This window comes from Cynocephalus volans, chromosome 4, assembly GCF_027409185.1.
Source record: "Cynocephalus volans isolate mCynVol1 chromosome 4, mCynVol1.pri, whole genome shotgun sequence".
Taxonomy (NCBI): Eukaryota; Metazoa; Chordata; class Mammalia; order Dermoptera; family Cynocephalidae; genus Cynocephalus; species Cynocephalus volans.
The window spans coordinates 52,971,399-52,996,260 of NC_084463.1; the positions used below are offsets into that span (position 1 = coordinate 52,971,399).

A 24,862-nucleotide genomic window follows, 5' to 3' on the forward strand; every position below is an offset into this window, starting at 1 on the left:
TCTAACACCAACATATCATGTAACCTCGGGCAACTCACATTTCCTCATAGCTAATTATTTTCACTTTTCTTCCAGGATAGAAATACCTTGCAAAATATTGCTGAACTACCAGAAAGAAACTATGAAGATATAATACCATCAGCATGTCTAGATGCCAAAATTGGTGATAGGCTGGGTTTGAGAGAGCTCAGACACTAGGAACAATGAGGGAAAATTTAAGGAATGGGAGTGTGTTCAGAGAGCACTGCAGACATCCTCTCTGCTATGACAGCTTATTCTTGTACCCCACAGAACACCTTCAAAACCTCTTCAGTAACATTTCCTACGTCCTTGCCTATTCTTCTCAAACTCACTCTCCCTTTTGAAAGTTGGCCTAAACCTTCTAATATCACTCAGTCCCAGATAGCTTCCTAATGAGATTACTGGCCAAGTGTTGTGCACTGTAAGCACTAGACTGAATAACTCCATGGGTTGTGAAAGCTAAGAATTTCTGGGACACTTTTGCCTTTGTTCTGAAGCAATACTGAGAGAGTTCAGGCCACAGCGATGTTCTCCCCAGTGAGATTCCTACTTATATTCAAAGGGTGCCCTCCTTCAAACTCTGTCACAGCTCCTGTATCCCAAAGAAAGCCCGAATTTCATCCTATGCCCCGATGTCCCTCCTAGAAGAGACTGTTCCTGAAAACTTCGTCTTATGACAACATCTGTAAAGTCAGACCAGGAGCGCTATGCCGGCTGCACAGTGCAGGAGGGACCAGAAACTTGACCTCCTGAAGAGACACAGAGAAACCCCACAAACACAACTGCCACAGAGGAACACTGCGTCTGCACACGCCTCAGTTATTTTTCTGGGAATTTGGCGGCATTACACTAATATCAACACATTTATGTTACAGAAGGTTAAAGTCAACGTCCTGTAGGCAGGCACCAGGTTCCTGGATGGCGGAAGTGGAATAGGACCTCCCGCACACCTCCCAGGCTCGAGGTCTCCACACACCCCCAACCACACACCCGGGGCCACCTTGGACCTGAACCCCCATTCAAGGACATATGGAACCGGCTTCTGCACACTAGGCAGCACCACGACCACTTTCCAGCAGCGCCGTCTTCTGAATGAGCCGTTGTAAAAACCGCAGCCCGGGCGCCCCTTCCCCGGCCCTGGTCCGCGCTCGCGCCGCACGTCAGGCCCCTCCTGCCCCAGGCCCGCGGCGCTTCCGACCCGCCAAGTGCCAGGGATAGCCGTCCCACTCCCCAGGGCCCCCACCTCCACACCTACCTTCAGAGACGCACAATCCAACCCCAGGATCTAAGGAGCAGCGTGGAGAATTCGGCAGCCTCCAGAATCTCCACAGAAAAGATGGCGGAGTGCTGCGGACCGCACACGCGCAGTAGAAACCTGGGAAATCCTGTCCCACGGTAGTCCTGAGAGGGTGACGTCATTGCAAGGCAAAACTGCATTTCCCAGATAGCAGGTGAGCGAGTATGCACATGCGCAGAGGAAACACACAAAGACAGTTTTCCGTAGTCCTGTGCCTATTTCATTAGTGGTCAGTGACACTACATTTCCCAGAACACTCTGGGATCCGACATTAGAAAACAAATGAGAAAATATTTAAAATTTTCCCTGCACGGACGACTGCTACCGGGAGATCAGTCCTTGTTCGATCAAGACTGGTTTCTACCTATGCAACAGACTAGTCTCTGTTCCACAGATGTGGAATTCTGTATTTTTATTAGACGTTGGTTTGGCAACCTGAGACATTGTGGCAGTAATGGGGAAATTCAAATGGGGGCCTGGTATAGCTGTTACAGACCTATGTCTATTTTTAAACATACGTTTTCAAGTATGAAAAAATCGAGTTCTGGGCATGATGGGGGAATAGGAGGTCCACAGCATCACTCTCTCCCACAAATCAACTAATTTACAACAATAAAAATGTAACAACAGCCAAGCTCTGGCTGCTGGAGCTCAGAGGAAGAGGAGGAGATACCCACAGAGTTCATGAAGACAGGAGAAGCCATGATGAGAGAAAGAAAACACTGCTCATAGTGTTTCAGGCCACAGCCTCTTTAAGGCTGGAGCTGCTGAGAGCACGGAGCAGGAGCCGGCAGAAGCCTAAGTTGTGCCTTTTGGATGGAGATACTTGGAGGTGGCAGGGGAGAAGAGGGCCTTGGTGGACCCCAGGACAGCAAGACCACTAATAGGGCTCCCATGGATCCATGCAGGAGCAAGGAGCCAGAACAGTGGAAAAATGGGAGCCATTCAGAGGCTGGTGAGTCATTGCAAGGGACTGGCACAGGGCCAATCCCATGAGAAGTGTTTGGAGCATGGGCATTGGGGGAGATGGGCCCACCGAGAGAACACTGAGACACAGCAAGAACAGCCGAACCATCCCCCAATCAGCACAGGACCACTCAGAGGAGACTGGTCAGGAATGCAGAATTGCATGGGGTGCAGTTTGATGAAAAGACACATGCCCAGATCAGAGTTTCTACACAACGCAGGTACATTGGGTCTCTGGAGCACCAGAAGTACCTACAAGGTCAACCATTAAACCCTGAGTGGCACATAAAGCCTCTCCTAGGGAAACAGCAGCAATGCAGCAATTTAGCTCAACCACAGAGCTCAAGTACTGGTTCCCACAGGAAGTTCTACCATTTTAGAAGTAAGCTAAGGACAAAAAATTAGTACCGGCCCAAGCATACCACCAGAGCCTTAGGGCCCACCCTGGGACCCAGGGTATGGAGCCAGGTACCAGACTCCAAACCCACAACGAGACACACCACCAGTGCCTTGAGGCCCTGCCCAGGGCCCAGGTCCTGGATCCGGGGACTAGGCCCCTTGCCAATGATCAGGCACAAAACCAGGGCCAAGGAGCATGCCAAAAATATCACCTCCATGTGGGTGGCCCACCACAGCCACCATACTAATCACAGCTGCCACAAAAGCGATTAGACATCACAACCACCACGGAGATGGTCCACCAGCCACTGGAGTGCATTGACACAAGGAGAGTCACCAGCAGAGACCAAAGAAAAGAAGAGGATGTCTCTCTCCACAAAGCCCATCCCAGAGTGACAAAAGAAGCATCTGCTCTGTGATAATATTGGGGGACCTGAACATACCTCTCAGCATTGGACAGATCCTCTAGGCAACAAATCAACAAAGAAACCATTACTCTTTCAGTGGGAGAGAAGATATCTAGGGTTATCAGTGGTGGGAAGGAGGAGTGAAAGGGGGATAGGGATGGATTGGATAAGGGGCATAAAGAAGAAGTACAATTTGTAACAATATACATACTAGTAATATTGATTTGATCAACATATGTCAACACTGAATCCCTGAAATATGTATTATCAATTATAATTCAATTAAAAAGGAAGAAAAGAAATCATATCTCCATTTTATTTTAAATGTTTCTAAAAATTGACATGGTAATTTTCTTTCAAAACATTAAGAGATGTTTGTTCTCATCAAGTAAACTAATTTGTGAGTCTCAATGCATTGTATTACACAGTTAGAAAAACTGCTCTAGTGTATAGGGACATAAAATAGCAGGGTCACAGGGTAGATGCATTCTTATCCTTGTGCCAATTTATGCTTGCAGGGTCTGATAATTAATTGCCCAGAAATTCCCATGTTCCATTTACCCATCTGTCCCTTTATTAAATTAAATTTTAGTAATGTGAGATGTATGTGTGCGTGTGCGTTGGACATGAACTTTACCTTTTCTTCTATGGTTTCTGCATCAAAATAGGCAAAGAGATCTTTACATGGGTTTATCAAAGTTTCTGCTGTTGAAGTTCCTCTTAAAACAGGAACTAGTGCTGGCTGGTTAGCTCACTTGGGAGAACATGGTGCTGATAACACAAACATCAAGAGTTGAGATCCCATTACTGGCCAGACACCAAACAAAGAAAGAAAAACCACAAAAAATGCAAAAATGCCTAGCTTGAGTACTCAGAGTTGATTTGGGCTTGAGTGTTAGAATGTGGGGCAGAGTAAAAGAAGGGTGAACACTGGGGGTGTGTGGATGGGATGTGTGAGATGCTGGGGTCATGTCTAAAACCTATCTTTGGTTTTCTCTTTTCCTAACGTATTTCATGCCTTGTTCAAATTCCTGTGTTTTCTTTGATTCTTCAACTTCCTCTCAGTGATTCTAATTGCAGATCCAGGGAACTCAGCCTTGATCTTCCCACAGCTCACTTGTCTAGCACTTTAGAATCTATAGACCCCCAACCTTGAACTCCTAAATCCCATGCCTCTCTCTTAAACAATCATTGGTATGGTATGTGGGAATCCTTTAAACACAGGATGATTGGCAGGGATTGGGTGGCAGGAGACACTGCCTGAACTTTCACACTTTGGATACAATTTGTCACTCCCTCTCTTTGTAAGTCTGCCTTATGTCCATAAAAATGGAGACAGTAATACACATTTGGATGTGCAGACCTCACCCTCTGTTAACATAAAGAACAATAATGCAATCCCCTTTCTTCACTATGAAGGTAAAGTTCTCTCCTCCAAGGAGATGAGGCTCAGGGATGATACCTAAGTGTTTCCACACTAGCCATGTGTTGTAGTTTTACCTGTTCAAGTATACACTTCTATTGTTAAACTGATTTCTATGGATTTTATTTTGATTCTACTGTAACTAGAATTGTTTCTTCAATTTTATATTTTGATTATTTATTTTTGTGTACATAAATACAATTGGTATTTGTGTATTGATCTTGTCTTTTGTTACTTCTCAGAACTCTAACAGTTTTTCATTAATTCCTTATGGTTTTCTACATACAAAAACATGTAAACTGAAAATACAGAAAATTGTACTTTCTTTCCAATCTAGATGCCTTTTATTTACTTGCTGCCAGTTTTTCTGTCTAGTACAATGATGAAAAGGTGTCTCAAGAGTGGATTGTTTATCTTGTTCCTAATCTTAGGAAATAAGCATATTAACTTTCACCATTAAAAATAGTGTGAGCAGTGGATTTTTCATATGCTCTTCATCAGTTTGAAGATGTTCCCTTCTATTCCTACTTTGTTGAATATTTTCTTCATAGAAGGATGTTGGATTTTGTCAAATTTGTTTTCTCCACCTATTGAGATGTCGTCTGGTTTTGTTTATTATTTTATTGATATAGTGTATCATAATATGCAATTTTTTTCTATTAACCAAATATGTAGTCCTGGGTATATGAAACATTGAGACGGGATATAATTATTTTTATATGTTGCTTGGTTCTATTTACTTTTATATTTTTATCAAATTTTGCTACTATACTAATAAGATGCATTCTTATGAAGTTTTCTTTCCTTGTAATGTCTTTGTAGAATCTTGGTATCATGGTAATACTGATGCCGGCAATGAGTGGAAAAGCATCTCTACAATGGTTATCTTCAGGAGAATTTGGGAACAGTTGATGGTAAATCTCCAAATGTTTGTTAATATTTATCATTAAAGTTTTTGGACATGATCCTTTCTTGTTATGTAGTGGTTTTTCATTGTTAATACAATCACTTCACCTGTACTAGGTCTATTTTGATGATTAATTTTGTTCTTAACTCCGCTTTTGCAATCTGTTTGTAGGAATTTTTCCATTTCATGTACATTATCTAATATATTAACATGCCATTCTTCATATTACTCTTCTCTAAACAATTTTATGTGTGAGGATGGTAGTAATGTCTCCTCTTTCACTTCTTAGTTATTTTTGTCTTCTCTCTCTTTCTCTCTCTCTCTGGTCTAGGTAAGGATTTATCAGTTTCTTTAATCTCTCATGAGCCTAATTTTGGTATTCTATTCTTTTTTCTTTTCCCATTATCTGTTTCAATGATATCTCCTGCAACCATGATTCATTTTTCTTTTTTTAAATGATCGCCGGTAAGGGGATCTTTACCCTTGACTTGTTGTCAGAACCACGCTCTCCCAAGTGAGCTAACCAGACATCCTTTTATAGGGTTCCAAACACTTGGCCTTGGTGTTATCAGCACCACACTCTCCCAAGTGAGCCATGGGCCAGCCAGCAACCACGGTTCTTTTCTTCCTTCTGCTTACTTTAAATTTTATTTGCTCTTCCTCTTCCAGTGTCTTCACCTGTAAGTTTAGATTACTTACTTGAGATTGTTCTTTTTTAATATAAATGTTCACATCTATAGACTTTCCTCTAAGCTTCACTTTGTCTTCCAAATTTTGTACATTGTATTTTCATTTTGAGTCATATTAATGTATTTTTGAATGTCTCTTTTGATTTATTTGACCCATTTATGATTGTGGAGCATGTTGTTTACATCAGATAAATATTTTAATTGAAATGTAATGTAAAATAATATATCAAACAGTATCATACTCTGTAAATTTAAGTTTGTCATGTGTGATAATGTGCTTCAATTTTTCAAGGATATATGGAGGTAATATGAAATGTATTTCTTACCAAAGGATGAATTTCAACAATATCTGAAAACCACAAATTATTTTTAGTCACTCTTTTTGCCTTTGAAATGAGTTCACCAAGTTGCCACTTCCTTCTAATGTGGTCATCACACAAATCTGTCTGTAAAAAGAAAAGTCTTATTTTCAACTGTGCTTGTGTGCCTGTGTGTGTGAGAGAAAGAGAGAGACACAGAGAGGGAGAGAAAGAGAGACTCTCTTGTATCGTGTGCTGCAATTGCCCACTGCTCCTTGTCCATAGGCCTAAAATAAAAATCTCAGTCCAAATGCACCAGCATGCATTATTCAAATAGAATTTGGGGAGTGGGGTCACCATGAGTAAATGTTGACAATAAGGTGAAAGAGAGGAGCCTCAGGTGCCTGACAATGCAGGGCAACTTGGGTTATTCAGATGTGCCACAGAAGTGCTGGATTCACCCTTATCAGGAGCTCTCCGTTCTCTCCTCAGAACTCTTTCTTTCTTCACCTTCTCCCTAACTCTTAATGCCTCTCAAGAACTAAATGCGTTCTCCCTCTCTGACCTGTATATTCCCACGCAGTATGAATGAGGCATTGGGGAGCCAGGACCTGGAGGATGTGAAAAGAATACTTCAAAAGTGAATTGTTACGACTGTACTGTTTCTTTCTTCTCACTTTTGGTTTGTGCACTGTCTCCCATCTGTTTCATTCCCACACTCAGTTCTTCCTCATACTCTTCCTCAATAAATGGCTCACAGGCTGATGGAGGGAGTAAATCTTGAATATCACCTGACAACAGAGAAAGCAAAGGATTTACCAGAAAGATAAGAAAAAATAGTGATAAAGCAGAGGTAAGAATTTCAGTTTCCTTTTACATGAGCCAACCGCCTTCCTACTTTTACAGTTATTCACAGCCCAGATGGGACTGATCCCTTGGCTGCTATATCATTTCCCATACTCTCTTGAAAATGTCCAGTCTCTTTTGTACAAATTGAAGTTGAGTATATTTCACTATTTTTCCTACTACCATAGTTCATTACTGATGAAGATCTGTCCTTACCAATGTGACTAATGTCCAGCTTTATCTTTCTTGAGGAATTACTTTTCCAAGAATTTAGGAGTTCAGAAATTGATTTCTGACTTGATTTGGGATAGTAGACAACTCCTGTCATGGGCAGGGACCATGCTAAGTTTGTTGAAACCATGGAGATAAATTTTCCATCCCATCCCCATGTTTCTATGCTCCCTTACAGTTATGCAGGGTCAGAAGACCAGTTATGGCCCATGAATCACCTCCAATAAAGCACAGAACCAGTGTGCAACCTGAAATGTGCTCCAGATGAAGTAACTCTAAGAGTTCAGAACCATAAACAGCCTCGGTCCCTGAGTCACTCTGAGCAGCAACACGCACCCCTTTTTGACCTGAATGTAAAGGTGAGTGAGAAATATGTTCTCTTCTCTGCAACCACTGAGTTAAGATTTTTTTTAAATATAGAAAAGGAAGTCAAATATGGTGTGTCTCACAATCTGCTCCAGGTCTCCACACCACACACAGCACGAAGATGTGCTGAGTTGAAATGACAGAAATGGGGGTTCAGAGAGATAAGGCCACAGGAATTTGCAGGCAGAGTTCTGGACAGGAAGGAGAAATGCAGAGAGAGAGAGAGAGAATGAGAGAGAAAGATCTTCATATGTGTATATCCTCCAGAGTGTTTGGATAAATACAGTACCCCATGTGCATTGTGGGTGTTGTGGGGGGAAGATCGAGATGCTTGCAAAAGATGAAAAGAGCAATAATCAGAACACTACAGGTCTCTATGTGGCTTGGAAATGTTTTGTGTGCCTAATCAAAGTCGCAGGTGAAGTGTTCCAAGTGGGCTGTACTCTTTCTCCTCCTCTCCATCTAGACTCAGCACTTTCTCTTCACCTAGCTCCATCTGGGTTCAGTGGTCTCCAAATGCCCTCCACTTAAAATTTTGGAGGTGTTGCACACTGCTGTCATCTCCCCATCTGTGTTTCATATTAGTCCAATGACACTGATTTTGGACTTCTCTTCTTCCAAATTGTGGAAGAATAAAATTCTGCTGTTTTAAGCCATTATGTTTGCAATGATTTCTTCTAGAAGCAATTAAAAATTACCGTCCCTTTGTGGCTGACCCATGGCTCACTTGGGAGAGTGTGATGCTGATAACACCAAGGCCAAGTGTTTGGAACCCTATTTAAGGATGCCTGGTTAGCTCACTTGGGAGAGTGTGGTTCTGACAACAAGTCAAGGGTAAAGATCCCCTTACTGGCAATCATTTAAAAAAAGAAAAAAGAATGAAAATTAGAGTCCCTTACAGCTTAGTTCCTCTATTTGTATCAAGCAGATGTACCCTACACTAACTGGTACCTATAAACAGTAATCAGATCTGTTGGAAAACAAAACAAAATAGATTTTAAAACATAAAAATTCAGGGCCGGCCTGTGGCTCACTTGGGAGAGTGTGGTGCTGATAACACCAGGGCCACGGGTTCGGATCCTATATAGGGATGGCTGGTTAGCTCACTTGGGAGAGCCTGGTGCTGACAACACCAAGCCAAGTGTTAAGATCCCCTTACCAGTCATCTTCTGAAGAAAAAAAAAAAAACATAAAAGTTCATTAGAGAAAATGAGGAACATTTTATAATGAATGAAGTGTTTATTTATCAATAAAAAAGAATTAAAAAGTTTGGAAGTCTGCTAAAGCAGTGAGTAGAAGTAAATTTATACATGTGAATACGTATATTAAAAAGAAACAATGATCTCAAAATAATGACTTAAGCTTCCCCCAAAATATACTGAACATAGTAAGGCAAACAGAATCTAAAGTAAGCATAAGAAAAGAAAAAAAATAAAATCACACACACACACACACAAAAGCAATGAATGGGAAATAAAAGACAATAAAGAATAATAACATTCAAAGCAGGTTAATAAAAGATAAAAAAAAAATTGACAAGTCTTCAGCTAGTCCAAGGAAAAAGAGATAAAAAATGAAGATAGAGAAGAATCAAATAACCAAAATAAAAAATTAAAGACGTCATTACTACCAAACTTACAAAAATAAAGAAAATATTAGAGAAGAACATTGTGCAGGATTGTATGCCAACATGTTAGATAATTTAGATAAAATGGAGAAATTCCTAGAAAGTCAGAAACTACAGAAACTTTCTCAAGAAAATAATAAACATCTGAGTACACCTATTACAAGTGTTTTAATAATAAAAAACTATTATACACAATGAAAAGTTTTTGTTCAGAAACTTCACTATTTAATTCTACTAAGCATTTGGAGAAGATTTAATATAAAGTCTGCTCAAACTGTCTAAAAAATAAAAACACAGTAGAGACACTTTTACAATCATTACATAAGGCAGTTTTACTATGATACCAAAAGCATACTGAGATATTACAAGGAAAAAAAAAAGTTCAAACCAGTTTACCTTGTAAGTATAGATACAAAATCCTTCAAAAACAATACAACCAAATGGAACTTAGAAACATATAAAATAATTATTCCCCATGACCAAGTTAAATTCTCAGAAATAGAATGTTGGTTAAAAGCTAAAAATCATTGAACATAATATACAATATCAATACAATAACAAACAAAACCACACGACCATCTCAATACATGCAGAAAATGAATTTGACAAAATTTAATATACTTTTATGACAAAAACACTTAACATAGGAATAGAAAGAAACATCAACAACAGATAAAAGCGGGCCGGCCCGTGGCTCACTCGGGAGAGTGTGGTGCTGATAACACCAAGGCCACGGGTTCGGATCCTATATAGGGATGGCTGGTTTGCTCACTGGCTGAGCGTGGTGCTGACAACACCCAGTCAAGGGTTAAGATCCCCTTACCAGTCATCTTTAAAAAAAAAAAAAAAAAAAAAAAACAAAACAGATAAAGGGCATTAAAATACAAAGAAACTCACAAACAAACAAAAACCCCACAGCTAACATCATTCTTCATAGTGAAAGCCAGTATACTTATTTTCTGAGATCAGGAACAAGATTAGTATATCCATTCTCATCACATCTACTTATTGCTGTAGTAGATGTGCTAGCCGGGAAAATTTGGCAATAGAAATAAGTAAAAAGCATCTACATTGGAAAGGAAGTATAATCATGTTTATTCACAGATGACATGATCTTGTATCTAGAAAATTGCAAGGAGTTCACTAAAAGCTATGAAAACTACTAAACAGCTTGATGAAAGTAATAGAAGATCAATGTACAAAAATTAATAAAGTTACTGTACATAATAAATAGTCATAAATAATATTGAGAAAACAATCTTACATACAATAATATCAAAAGGAAAACATGAGTAACAGAAACAAAAGAAGTGTAAACTTGAACAATGAAAACTACAACACAGGGCCAGTGTGGAAAGACTTAGTTATCATTCAAGAGACTCCTGTTCTTAATAGAGAGAGAAAAGGAATTTCATTCATGGACTTTATATTACAAAAATGGGCTCGGGGTGAGTTCTACACATCCAAATGTGTATTACTGTCCCCACTTTTATGGACAGAAGACTGAGGCCCACAAAGAGGAAATGACAGTCCATATCTTAGAGGACAGACTATCAGTCACTGACTCACCCTGACTTAACACCTGCCAATCTTCAAGTATTTAATAAAACCAAGATATCACATCAACAGATCTTTAAGTTAGAGCTTGGGATCCAGGAGTCTGAGGAAGAGAGGCTTTAGATGATAAAGTCTGAGTCAAAATCTCTCTGGGGAGATCAAGGCTGAGTTTCCTATATTTGTAGGATAGTCACTCAGGGGCAATTGTAGGATCAGAAGAAACACAGGAATTAAAACATATCAGGACATACATCTACACTAGAAAAATGTAAAACCAGGGATCAGTGTTAAGAAAGAGTAAGCCTTCTCACACCTACTCACTCACCCTGAAACATCATGCTTTTTTAAATTTTAATCTTTTACACAAGTCCATATCACCCTGGATAACTCAAAAAGGCCATGTTGGAGGAGGAAGAGCAGTAGCAGCAGGAGCTCTGAGAAACATTTGTGTGAGAATCTTTGCCTAGTTTCTGGCATAAACCAGGGAAGGAAACACGAAGATCAGGTCCCCCCCCCACCAAACACAAAATAATAATAAGAATTAAATAATTATAGATTTCACAGATGGATATATGGACAGGTGGATGGAACTTGGGAGTCTGGGCAAATAATGTTTAGAAACTAGAGTGTAAATTAGAACAAGAAATATACAGTGCACGTTTCCCTGGTATTTTATTCTAATACACATTACCCACTAGAGAAGAGTTTTCAACTGAGTAATATAATCCATTGAAGACACACAATTTAGTTTTGTGGGTGAGAAGAAACATTTTTATAGTGGGTTTGAAGAGAGTTATATTAATTATATGTTAACAAGTTAAAAGAAAAAATAGACTTATTTTTTAATTTTTTGCTTTACAATAGACTGTAAAAAAATACGTGTGTTCTACAATACCTTTATCCAAACATAAAAAATTAATCTAATGTTTAATATCATCAACTGCTTTGCCCACATTCCAATTTTCCCATTCATCCCAAAATGTGTCAGGTTGTCAAACCAGGATTTAATAAAGAAGAATTTCACATGCTGTCATGTGAGCAGAAACCAGTACTGACCACCAGGTCCTGGTCTACAGGCAGCAGGATTCACTCCCAGTGAAACAAACAAAACTTCCACCTTTGGTATATAAGGGACTGGAGCAGAGGCCTGTGGAAATGTTTTCTTCCTGCAATGATGTCATCAGCAGAAGACCTTGAAAAAAGATCTTTATTTCTTCTGCGCATGTGCTGCTTCATCCATGTTCTGTCAGGACATTTCAGACCCTGCAGCTCTCCAACACTGCTCTGTAGGCTGTGGGGATGGGTTCTTTGTCTCTGAAGGTAAACATGAGAATGAAAGAGGAGCCCCTGAGGACCTCAGGGAACCCTGGGGAGTGGGATGTGTGTCCCACCACCTAGTGAAGTAGAAACCTTTGTGGACCTTGTTTGGCCCAGACTTGACATACCATTGTGAGCTAAGGATCCAGGCCAGGACAGGTGGCCAACACTAGCACTGGCGTCTGCAGATCTGCGTCTGCAAAAGGTGTCACTTGAGCTGTGAATTCAGTGATTCCTTTATCAGAAGAATGTGTACTGCCAGGATACCAGGTGCTTTTGTCTTCTGGTTCCTTAAGCTGAGCAGGGGAAGGCTTTCTTCAGACACTGTGCATATGAGAGGTCTGTAGTGTGAGTTCTCATTACATCTCTGACACTGAAGGATGTGGGAAATGTTACTATCCTAAATAACAAGCAGTTTACCCATCTATAAGTTGTTGAGTATATTAGCAGTACTAGAGAAATGTCCCCGGATTCCCAGAGAAATCACTATGAAGTGTGTTTACACCAAGAGTTACTAAGTGGCAGTTGTGTTTGTGTGGTTTCTTGGTGTCTATTCAGCAAGTGAAATCTCTGTTCCCCTCTGGTACTGTGCATCCTGTTTAGCATTCCTGGTTTGAGTCACAGAAGTTTATACAGGACCTAGTCTCCCTGGACAGTGACTCCAAGGAAAGAAATTTGGGTTCTAGATGTTGGTCTGGTTTACTTTAGAGTAAAGGAGGTTTACAAAGTTTGAAGGAAGTCATCTTATGAATAGACATTTCACTTGAAAGAACACTCCTAAAGCCTCTCACTAACACTCAGAGAAGAGGAAAAAGAGCTTCAGAGAGGGCAAGACCCTATCTTTCCATGTACCAAGCAATTACTGATTATACTGCCTATAGTGAACAAGAGTTGAGTGACACTACAATTTCTGGAAATTATCAATGACTTGGTGATATTGGAAGTCTTGAACAAATTTGTGGAAGGGAGAGGTGAGTCTGACTGATGATAGACAAGAGCCTAGAAAGTGTTACTTATTGGAGAGGTCTTGAAGATGTGCATTGGGGTTGATTGATACTGTCACATGAAAGATATTCTTTCTACAGTGCTCTCTAAACACACTAATATTATTTAATTATTTTTAATTTTCACACATCTAGTTTTCAAATTTCCCTTCAATGATTGTTTTTAGAGATTGAGATCTCTTAAACCTAGTCTATCACCCAATTTGTCATCTAGAGATGTGCTTGTGACCCATTCGTCCTGAGGCCTTTCTGCTTTTGATTAGTGTTATGAGTTTTGCCACAATTAACTCAAAACATGTTTATTTTTGCCATCATTTTTGACATTGAAGTCAACTCGATATCATTTTTCTTACATCGAAGTCAACTTACATACATTGCTTTAAAAATGCCTTATTTTAAACATCCATATCTATTTTTAATCCCAACACTTTCTGGAGATTATGTGAATATAAAGGGTTGATAACAAGTGTTTTTCCCTAATGTCAGTTATCTATTCTTAAAAATCATAAATTGTGCAGGATAATAATAATCCTAGTTTACATTATTTGAAATGGGAAAATCAGACTGCATCACATTTCTGCTCAAAACCCATAAAAAATAAAACAGTGTAGTGCTCCCATATAAGTATCAGAAGTATGTTATGATGTAAAACTCTTTTTTTTTAAGATGACCAGTAAGGGGATCTTAACCCTTGACTTGGTGTTGTCAGCACCACGCTCACCCAGTGAGCTAACCAGCCATCCCTATATGGGATCCGAACCTGGGGTCTTGGTGTTATCAGCACCACACTCTCCCAAGTGAGCCATGGGCCGGCCCTGATGTAAAACTCTTAAAACACATTATTTTAATCTCCAAAAAACTGCTTTTGTTTTATGCACATAGCTTCAAGCACACTGAAGTTTATTCAGTTGATTTTTTTCTGGTTTTCAAAACTTCTACATGTGGTTATAAATTTCCCTTTAGTGTATTTGGCATGTAATTGAAAACTGTCACCCTCTTCAAATGGGTAAAAATGTTGACTTTCACATGCTTAGATATATCAGCCTTTCATATGTAAGAAATCATCAAAAATGTATTGGCTTAAAAAGAATCATTTAATTTAATCATCTTTCTATGGATCAGAATTTGGGATGGGCTAAGTTAGGAAATTCTTTGATTGGTGTTGTCTGGATTACAGATGAGGTTGTAGGCACCTTGTGCCTTCACTGAGGCAGGTTGGTTTAACATGGCTTTGCTACATGTCCTGTGTGTGCTGACTCTTGGCCATTCCCTTTTGCTCCAACAGAATAGCCCCAGGCTGCATCCAAATATGAATGCTACTAAGAACGCAGGCCATAGTAGCAAGTATTTTTAAAATGTATGTTTGCATTACATTTACTGATGTCCTCTTGGCCAAAATAATCCAGTGGCAAAGCCCAAGTGGTCAGTGGGGACTACATGAGGGTGTGGATAGCAGAAGGTTTGTCATTTGGAACCATTACTGGAATAGTATACCACAAGAAGTGTAATTATGTACTTTTTCTATTTAAATTTGGGTGAAAAATGTTTAATTGCAACATACATATGTTCCAGAATATTTACATATATAAAAGGTAGAAGTGGTGTAGTAGAAACACTCATATGAAGTCCTGCATTGTATCACTGTATTAATAGGAAAACAGATCATATAGCCCAAATTTTCTATTTGGTTGGCTTTTATATATATTTGGCCCAGCTTCTTTGGCTAGAAATTTTAGTACTATGATGAATAAAGGTGGGGAGGGTGGACATCTTGATCTTGTTTCTGATCTTCCAGGAAAAGTTTGAAACTTTTCACCATTGGAGATGGTGTTAGCTTTGGGGTTGTCATATGTGGCATGTAACGTGTTAAGGTACTTTTCTTCTGTTAACCTAGAAAAAAATAGAGGAGAGAATAATAATCTCCAAATATGCTGTTTATTCATGAATATAAAATTGGGTTAATATCTGGAATGCACACCACCACAAGCCATGAACGCATTCTGTAAAGAATGGAAGGGTGAGAGAAGCTTTCATTGGCATTAAGGGAGAAGTTCACATAAGCTGGTTGGAAACAGTTCATTGGTTTTAGAGGCTCAGTGTCAGATTTGTCCTCAGTTCATTTGCTGAGATGCCGTTATTGGGCAGTTTCTTTTTGGAACATCTTATCTGAATTACTACAATGACAAACAATGTTTAATGACAAACTTTGTTACAGAAATGTGTGTTTGTACAAAGCTGGAGATGCATGGAAGATATGAAGGGATTTCTGATGGGGTTTTAGAACTTCCTTGGAAAAATTCTTACCTCAGACAAGCAAGCATGAGCCCCCAGTTTTCTGCCTTTTCTGGGTCTATTTTCTCTGTGTATTTCATAAATTAATTTCATCACCTTTTCATTTTCCCCTTTCATGAAGAGCTTTACTTGAAATCATCATAGATAAAGAAGTCTAATGGCAGATTTTATGTGTCCCTTGATGCTGGGATGAACATGTTCCAGTCAGTAGATCTGCTCTCAAATTGGGGGCAGTGAAATACTGTACGTCAGCGTCATGAGACTTTTAACTACATCTGAGAAATGTAGAGGCCTGAAACGGTTCCTTTGGAGCCTGAGTTGTCTAGATTTTATCTTTAAGTTTGATTTATCTGTTTTTTAGGTATTGGTTATGATCTCAGAGGACTTCACAAACATTATTTTGTCAGGAATGGCATTTCTACACAGATTTACTAGATAATGAATGCACAGGTTAAAAAAGAAATGCAAAGTAAAAATATTGGAAACATGACCATTGTAAGCCATTAACCTAGACTTAAAGGCATTTGATTATATAAATCAAATGACAGTGGAGAACTAGGTGAGGCTTGCACTAGCCTTGTGGCTTGTTCTCTTATTTTATGGAACTGAATCTCAATTGCCACAAAGGAATTCACTCAGGCACAGTATGTAGTGTTAGCAATAACATAGACAAGCTCTTCCTGAGCTAATAATCAAGAAAATTCTATTACCTAAGACTGTTCTGGCTAGAGATATTGTGCTATTGCTGCACAATAGATTTTGCAGTGGAATCTGAAAAAATTCATAGGGCAGCAGCTAGATTTCTTATCATTCCTTCATTAGTGGCTATACTATGTGGTTCAAGAGATCTGCCAAAGGAAGCCAATTTAGAATCCCATAATTGACCAGGCAAAACACACTTGACCCTTTGATGTATTGAGTGGGGACTAGTCCAATGAATATTCCAGTAATCAGCTTTACACTCATTATGTATGATAAGAGAGCAAACATCCCCATCCACATTGGCTTCCTGCTGTCCAGTGACTAAACATTCAGAAGCCCAAATAGAGGTATCCCACCCACAGAAGGAAATGTGCCTGATACAAGAACAGACAGTTCTTCAATCTGTGAATTCTTATATGTAATGAAATTAAACCAGGAGTTAGTTATAGTACTACATATTGCTCATGATGACTCCTTTTAAAATTGTTTTCAATAAAATTTTAAAAATATCTTAGGTAGACCCAAGGAATGTTTTAAGAAGGAAGAACCATTACACACTTCTAGGGTCCTGAAACTGGGTAAAGCCTTAGCTTGACTGCCTGTGACCTGGTCCAGAGTGCTTCCCAAACCTCCTGGTGTCTGGACTGTTCACATTCTGGTCTCCCAAGGCAGAAAGATGAGGACTGAGACCCTCTCACCATGAGCCCAGAGGTTCTAGAACCACCTGACCCTCAGATCTAAAAAAAAAAAAGAGGGTGTACAAGCTGGAATCCCAAGCCAGTCAGTTCCACGCCATAGTTCCCACTGGTTTACAAAGAAATAGAAATGTGACTTGAAGCTATGTGTAGTTGGTCTACATATGGGCACAGGATATATAACTGACACTTTTGACAGGAATATGTAAAAATTCTTAATGTGCAGAAAGTCGATCAACCTTGTCTTCAACTTTGTGCACGTCAGGTAGGTTTCAAATTCCCAATACACATAAACCCAGTGAAAGCCAAAGAAGGGAGTCAAGGTGTGCACCTCCTGGGCCAAAATACATTGAGCTAAGTATAAAGAGATTTTTTCTGTTGGCTGGCTCCCAGGCCAGGTAGGTCAGTGACATAATGGGGTTAATGAGACCCACCCTGGCTTCCAGAATCGAGAACATGGTTACCATGGAAGAATGGAATATGGCATGGTGGACAAATTCTACAACTGGCCTGAGACCTCGAGCAACAAACCAAAAAGTCAACCTCTCATTTTTCTATGAGATGGGATTAATCACTTCTGTGTTAGACATGAAATTTTGATACACAATTGATACAACTTTTACATTAACTGGAAATTATAGTGCTGACTGAATGACAATAAATACATCACAAGTACATAGTGGTATTTAGAGAAACCTGTACTTCTGCACAGAAAATGAAACAATTAACAAAGTGAGGAGACAACCACAGATTCACAATAAATATTTGCAAACTATACGTCTGATAAATGGTTGACATCCAAAGCATATAAAAGACTCAATGTACTTGATAAGAAAAAAAGAAATAACCCTACTCAAAAAAAAAAAAAAAGAGCAAAGAACCTGAATACACCTTTCTCAACAGAACACATGAAATGGATGAAATGGCCAATAGAAATATGAAAAAAATCTTCACTTTCACTAATCCTGAGAAACACAATTTAAAAACCACAGTGAGAACACATCACTCCTCTTGGAATTGTTATTATCAAAAAGATGAAAAATAACTGTTCATGAGCATGTGAATAAAAGAGAAAACTCATACACTGTAGGTGGGGGTGTAAGTTAGAACACCACTTTGGAAAGTAGCATAAAGTTTTTGCAAAGAGCTAAATATAAAACTACTATAGATCTAACTATCCCACTTCTGAGTATATATTCAAATGAACTGAAATCAGTTTGTCAAAGAGATGTCACCATTCCAGTGTTCACTGCATCATTATTTACAACAGCAAATATATCAAAACTACAGAAATGCACATCAAGTAATGAATAGATAAAATAAATGTCATGCATATAAAAAATGGAATTTTACTCAGCCTTTTAAAAAAACTGCCAATTGTGACAACATGGATGAATCTAGAGAACATTATATTAAGGAAAATTAGCCAGGCACAAATAACAAATACCACATAATTTTACTTCCATGTGGTCTATTAAAAAGTCAATCTAAGAGAAATAGAAAATAGAATGGAAGTTACCAGAAGCTGAGGGTGAGGATGGGGGTCCAAGGTAAATGTGGACATGTTGGTGAAATGGTTCAAACTTTCAAATTGTCAGGAGGAGTATGTTCTTGTGGTGTATTGCACAGCATGGTGAACATAGCTAAGAGTAATGCATTGTATATTTCAAAGTTGGTAACAGTAAATTTTAAACGTTCTCACCATGAAATGATAAGTATGTGAGTTAATGAAGGTTAATCAGTCTGATATTTTCATTTCACAATGTATATATGTGTTGAAACATCACTTTCTACCTGATGAACATATACAATTATAATCTGTCAATTAAAACAGAATTGCCTGAATGAATTTAAAGAAATACAAACAAGATAAAACTAAATATTGTGTATAGGAAAAACACTTTAAATTCAAAGATGCAAATAGATTGAAAGTTAATGAACGGCAAAAGATATGCAATGTAAACAGAACCAAAAGATAGCTACATTGGCTGGCCATACTAATATCAGACAAAATAAATACTACAACAAAAATGTTACTGGGGATAAAGAGGGACAGTTTATGATGACAATAGTGTCAGTCAGGAGAACTTCATGACACTTATAGATACACATGCACCAAACACAGAAGCCCAACATTAAATGAAAATAATTAGGAAAGAAATTAAGATAGAAGTAGAACGTTCTATATAAATATTTAGAGATGTCCAGTTCAACTTTCACTACTGGTAGAACAACAAGGCAAAACACTGACAACGGTACAGGAGTCCTGGACAACATTATGAAGCAAATTGACTTTACAGACATGTATACATACAACACACCACCCAACAACAGAATACACATGTTGTTCAAAAGCACATGAAAGGACCCCAGAAAACATCATTTGTTAGGCCATAAAATAGCCTCAATAAATGTGAGGACTGAAATCACACAAAGTATGTTCTCTGACCACAACAGATTTAAATTGAAAATGATTAACTGAAGGATATTTCAGTAGTTCACAATTATGTGGAAATTAAACAACAAACTCGAGCCAGTAAGTCATACAAAAAAAATTAGAAACATTTTGTGACTGAAAACAAGAACATGACATACCAAAACTTAAAAAGGGGTTAGAATAAAATTTATAGCTGTACATATGTATACTTTGAAAAGATCTGATATTGAAAAGCTAACCTTCCAACTAAAAAACAAGAAAAAGATAGCAAAATTAAACCCCTAAAGAACAAAAGGTAGAAAATAATACAGACTGAAAAATGATAAAGAAATGATGGTGTTGTAGTGTATGCTGACTGGTACTAGAGATTAGGGGACAGAAGGGTGGCAGGTGGGAGTCACCTCTTTGCTCAACAAAGCCCTGCAACACCTGCACTCAGCCACACCTCTGGTTTTATGCTGGACCCCATTTTGTCTTACTTGCTCTTATCCCTCCTTGAGGCCTGGGTCTCTTCCCCTCACTAGGGCTCTGAGGACAGAGAAGGGGTTGCTGCAGGCTCCAGGAGGCTCCCTCTGTGATAACAGGCTCTGGGGCCATTGCTAGGTCTTCATAACTATGTGCAATAAGAACCATGCACAAGGCAATACACAAGTGGAACTAGGATTTACTCTGTTGCCCCTCTTAGGGCAAGATACAAACACAGCACTCCATCGCTGCAGATATAAACACAAGATATTCCTGAAGTACAGAGCACATGATACACACAATCATATCTATTATGTTGTCCCATTTAAAAATATGAGGAATAGGAATAATGGATACATCTTCCTTCCAAACACTCCATTTCACTGATTAGAACAAGATAAATACTGCTGTTTATAGCAGTTTAACTGATTGCAGATTTAATCTCTTAACAGTTCTATACCTTATTTGTACATTCTCATGGAAGTATTTCTGTTCAACACACTGACTGGCTCTGTGTTAGCTACAAACATTAGAAAAAATTATATTTACATTACAGAGAGTTTTGTAATAATGGTCATACAAATTTACCTACAACAGGAGAGTAGGAAAAAAGTGAGAAACACAGTACTTTAGACAATAAGTTTAACAAAACATAAAGAAGGGACATTTAATATCAAAAATTCTGAGGTAAGTCTTCTGGTCAAGATGGCAGAATAAATGATCTCCAGCATCACTCTCTCCCCAAAATCAACCAATTTACGACCATTAAAAGCAATGACAGACAAGCAGCAGCTGCTAGACCTCAGGGGAAGAGGAGGAGAGACCTACAGAGTTCATGAAGGCAGGAAAAGCCACGATGAGAGAAAGAAAAAATCACTCCCACCATTTTGAGCCTCAGATGCTTTAAGTCTGGAGCTGGTGAGCACACGGAGCAAGAGTTGGCAAAAGTCACAGCTGTGCCCTTTGTATGATGTTGCTTGGAAGTGGCAGGGGAGAAGAGGACCTTGGTGATCCCAGACCAGCAAGATCACTAACAAGGTTTCTGTGGTCTCACAAAGGAGAGAGAAATCACAGACAAGAGAAAAAAACTACTCAGAGGCCAGTGTGTCATCACAAGGGAACAGTGCTTAGCCCCATTCTGTGGGAAATGTTTGGAATGTGGGCAGTGGGAGAGATGGGCCCAGCACGGGGAACATTGAGGAATAGCATGGACAGCTGATCTGCCCTCCAATTAGCACAGGATCACTCAGTGCAGACTCGTCATGAATATAGAACTGCAGGGGGTACAGTTTGCTGAAAAGACTCAGTCCTAGACCAGAGTTTTCACACAACGCAGGTGTACCAGACCTCACAAGACACAGAAGTACATACAAGATCAACCATCAAAACATGAGCTGCACAAAAAGCCTTCCCCACAGAATCAGCAGCAAAGCAGCAACTTAGCTCAACCACAAGGTTCAAGTTCTGGCTCCACAGGAATTTCCTTCATTGTAGAAGTAACCAAAGGACAGCACATTAGTTCTAGTGCAGAGTTAAATTGGCAGGAACAGAAAATAATCCAACACAGAACCGAAAGAAAAAACAAAATACCCAGATTAGAGACAGCATTTGATCTTAACTAGTAAAGGTCTAACACCACCAAAGAACACCTACAAAAGCTAGAAGCACTAGAGTCCCCTGGCCTCCTGTAGTAGATTTAATTATGTCCCCCCCAAAACTCCCTGAAGCTTGAATTGTGTCCCCCATGTTTTATATATTAGAAACTTGGCCCCCACTGTGACTGTTAAGAGGGTGGGAAATCCTATTATGGTAACTGAAAGGTGGACCCTTGAAGAGGTGATTGGATTGTGGGACCATGCAGTACTGAATGGATTAAAAAGGGTGGACAGAGGTATGGTTCTGAGGGCTTTGAAAAGAGGAGAGTCTGTCTCTTGCTCTCTATCTGCTCTGCTTCCACCATCTTGCAATGTGAGACCCCTGGGTCACTGTCACCACCACCAGATGGATGTTGGACTTCCCAGCCTCAGAAACTCTAATAATTAAATTTCATTTTCTTTATAAATTACCCAGTTCCAAGTATTTTGTTATAAGCAACATAAATGGACTAATACAGAAAATTGGTACCAGAGAGTTGGGTGTTGCTTACAACGACCACTTCAAAATGTGGAAGTGGCTTTGGAACTGGATGTTAGGCAAAGGTTGGAGGAGTTTGGAGGACTCAGAAGAAGACAAAAAGATGAAGGAGAGTTTGGAATGTCTTAGAGACTGGTTACATGGTGGCAAGAAGAGTGCTTATAGAATTATGGATAGTAAAGGCCATTCTGAGGAGGTCTCAGATAGAAGGAGCAGTTTGTTGGAAATTGGTGCAAAGATCAACTTTACTGTGAACTGGCAAGGAGTCTGGCTGCATTCAGTCCATGCCCTAGGACTTCATGGAAGTTGGAAATTGGGAGTTGTGAATCAGAGTACTTGGCAGAAGAAATTTCTAAGCAGCAAAGCATTAAGGTAGCTGCATGGCTACTTGCAACAGCCTACACTGAGTTATGGCAGCAAAGGCATGACATAAAGCCAGAATTTAAAAGAGAAGCAGAGTATATATATTTGGAAAATTTGCAGCCTGGCCATGTGGTAGAGAAGCAGAGAGCATTTTCAGAGAAAAAGTACAATGGTGCTAAGAAGGTTAGTACAAAGGAAAGGGCTTATCAAGGAAAGGAGAAGTCCTTGAAAGCATTGCAGAAGACTCTGGGGGCCAACGCTTCCCTTTCTGGCCCAAAGACATATGAAGACAGAATTGTCTTGGGGAACAGTATTAAGGATCCTTCCATGGACTCACTGCCCAGGACCACCTTGGGAAGCTGCCTCCAGCTGTGAGTAAATTTGCCCCAGGTGTGGCTGGACTTGCAGCTTTCGAAAATACAGGCCAGAAGCTTTGGCAGAATCCATCTGGTGTTAGTCTGCAGGCTTGCAGACTTGCCAAAGCTAAGAAGCCTTGGTAGCCTCCACCCGGATTTCAAAGGATGTATGGAAAAGTCTGGGGGGTCCAGGAAGTGATCAGTTGCAGGGGTGGTGTCACCACAGACAACCTTTGCTAGAGCAATTCCAAATGGAAACATGAGGTAGGAGTTGCCATCAGTGCCATGTCTAGTGGAGACATGAGAATGGGACCTCCATGGAGACCCCAGACCTGTGGAGATACCAGAGTGGAACAACAGCCTGGAAGAGCTGAAGTGTGGCCTGCAACCAGGAAAGCCACAGGAGGTGGAGATGTCCAAGGACTTGGGGACCCAGCCCCCACACCAGTGTGCAGAGGATGTTGAACATGGAGTCAAGTTACAAGATTCACCACCTTTGAGATTTAGTACCTGCCCTGCTGGGTTTTGGACTTGTTTGGGACCTGTTACCCCATTCTTTTGGCCTATTTCTCCCTTTTGGAATGGAAATATGTACCCTATGTTTGTCCCACCATTGTATCTTTGAAGTAGATAACTTTTATTGATTTCACAGATGGGACTTTGAACTTTGGACTTTTGAGTTGAAACAAGATAAGACATTGGGGATGAAATGAATGTATCTGCATGTGAAAAGACATGAGTTTTGGGGGCCGGGGTAGAATGTAGTGGAATGAATTATGACCTCCCAAAACTCACTGAAGCTTGAATTGTTTCCCCCAAGTTTATGTATTAAAATCTTAGCCCCCACTGTGACTGTTAAGAGGGTGGGAAATCCTATTATGGTAATTGAAAGGTGAAGCCTTAAATAGGTGACTGGATTGTAGGACCATGACATAGTGGATGTATTAAAAATGGTGGTCAAGAGTGTGGCTCTGAGGGCTTTAAAAGAAGAAAAGAGTCTGTCTTTTTCACTCTCTCTGCTCCCTCTGCTTCCACCATCTTGCAATGCGAGATCCCTGGGTCACTGTCACCACCACATGATGGACTTTGGACTTCCCAGCATTAGAAACATTAAGCAATAAATTTCATTTCTCTTTATAATTACCCAGTTCTGTGTATTTTGTAATAAGCAACACAAAACGGATTAATACTGGTATTGTTTTCATAAGTATATAGTGTTTATTTCTACTCACACAATGTAAGAAATTATATTAATGGATTTTCTAATGTTGCATCATGTCTTCAATTGACTCATTTTATTTTGTAATTCATAAAGAAATATTTAATAGAAATTTTTATCCACTGCCTATCCAGTTTTCAACTAAGTGCTCCTCACCCGCCACTTGTTTAACCTAGTTCTTTTTCTCTATTGTTTTCTTGTAATATCAGTGTCTCATGCTGTCTTATGCTAGTAATTTTTCTCATTATTTTGTTTTGAAGATGGCAAGGATTTCCTGGATCAGCTACTTGCAGGTGCAGAAGAGGGCCCTTTGTGTGCTAAGCAGAAATGTGCTTATAGCCATTCTCTAAGGTAGGGCTTTTTCTCTCCCCCCCCCAAATATAAAGTCTCTTTTTCCCCATAGTAGATGAAGACAGCTTCTTCCAAATTCCTAATTTAACCTGACTTACTCTGCTTATCAAAACCATAATAGGTACAGGAAGCCCCAGTCCACCACTCTGGGCAGGCCTTCCTGATGGTCTAAAGGATTTGGTTCTGCAAACCCAGGCTTTGCCCACTGTCTTTGAAAAATGTTTTCAGAGCTGTTTCTGAGATCAACTGGCATTGTCCCCCAATTTTTGGTACACATACCCCTTACTGATAATTCACTGCTTCTGAAGGCTTTTGTTTTGTACACTGGAGTTTCAGCTTGTCTCCTACTTTCATAGAAAATAGTTCCCTGTAAAATTCTCATTCTCTTTGTTGTTCTAGAATCATTTCCACAAAAAGAAGTGGAAAATGCTAAGTTCAAACTCCACACCCAAACAGAAATCTGACCTCACAACCATGAAGCCTTGGTTTACTG

General features: G+C 39.5%; 1 protein-coding gene across 8 annotated transcripts in view; it reads right to left on the minus strand.

Annotated features, from left to right (window-relative positions):
* Positions 1-24,862, minus strand: part of LOC134374859 (zinc finger protein 420-like) — an 87,297-nt gene that overhangs the window by 52,681 nt on the left and 9,754 nt on the right. For 2 of the 8 annotated variants that reach the window (XR_010023369.1, XM_063092916.1), the window contains exon 1: positions 1,277-1,351. The exons of 4 other annotated variants lie outside the window; for them this stretch is intronic. The gene's annotated coding sequence lies outside the window, so the exon portion shown is untranslated. Of the gene's footprint in view, positions 1-1,276; positions 1,352-7,085; positions 7,200-12,355; positions 15,247-24,862 lie in introns of those variants that run through there. 2 more of the 8 variants (XM_063092918.1, XR_010023368.1) reach the window with 2 other exon arrangements.